The sequence below is a fragment of the Coregonus clupeaformis genome, chromosome 7 (genome assembly GCF_020615455.1).
Source record: "Coregonus clupeaformis isolate EN_2021a chromosome 7, ASM2061545v1, whole genome shotgun sequence".
In the NCBI taxonomy this organism is placed as follows: Eukaryota; Metazoa; Chordata; class Actinopteri; order Salmoniformes; family Salmonidae; genus Coregonus; species Coregonus clupeaformis.
The window spans coordinates 26,335,046-26,336,127 of record NC_059198.1 but is presented as its reverse complement, the minus strand read 5'-3'; the positions used below and the strand labels follow the sequence as shown (position 1 = coordinate 26,336,127).

The 1,082-nt window shown below is 35.7% G+C and overlaps 1 non-coding gene across 1 annotated transcript; it reads right to left on the bottom strand.

Moving 5' to 3' along the window:
• Positions 1-211: 211 nt before the first annotated feature.
• trnat-cgu lies at positions 212-283 on the bottom strand. Its single transcript has one exon. It is a non-coding gene; the product is annotated as a tRNA-Thr (tRNA).
• Between the last annotated feature and the right edge of the window lie 799 nt (positions 284-1,082).

Genomic DNA, 1,082 nt, shown 5'->3' with positions numbered 1-1,082 from the left:
TGGACGCATTTAAAACTTTAGCATTTGCTGCCCCCTATTGATGCTAAAGTAGTCCCACAAAATGTTTCAAAAGTCATGAATGCAGTCGAAGTGAAAATCAACACAAATTTCACTGTTGTGGCTAATTACGTTTTCTAGTATAAATTATATTTCGAGTATAGAAATGATACAGAGATTTTTAGAGCAGAAATGCTATCGATAATCACTCAAAAGGCACGGACGGGGTTCGAACCCGCGATCTTCGGTTTACGAGACCGACGCCTTACCACTTGGCCACCGCGCCTGCGCTGGTTAGCGCATGAAAGAGTGTTCCATATCTCATGTAGGCGAAGTAGTATATATATTACACATAGCTACCTCGCGGCGGCCCTATGCAGTTAAATACCCCAGAAAATATGTTTCATTTAGAAATTATTTTTTCATGGCTTGTGCCGTGTGCATGTTTTTTTTAATGTATAAATTATTTTTTCATGGCTTGTGCCGTGTGCATGTTTTTTTTTATGTACTACATTCAAACTATTTAAATTGGATATAGGTAATGTTTTGTTTAGGACAGTAGTAACAACATTTACATTGAAAGGGAGTAGCTAGTAGGGCCCCTAACACTGCATGTCAAATATAATGGTTTTTAGCATAGGTCTACTTAAATTAACTGCTACTTTGAACGTGACATTTGGTGTGAGTAAAAACAAAGAATGAGGAAAATAAAATGTTTTGCATGAACCACAAGGGGAGGCTGTTACACTGCACTGTCTTGCAATACTAGCTAGTACACACACACACACACACACACACACACACACACACACACACACACACACACACACACACACACACACACAGTTGTTAATTTATAATAATAATTAATTTATTACAATTTATGCAATATACAGTTCAATTAAAATTATTATTCAAACAGTTTTTTACATTTAAATTACCCTTTAAATATGTGATATTCAATCAGGTTGTCTTTGTTGCAAAGACACATTTGTCACAACATTTTAAGAATGACCCAGCTAGTAATGTAAAATGAATGTACTTGCGAATGGCCAAACATTTATATATTTTTTAGGTGCAGTGAA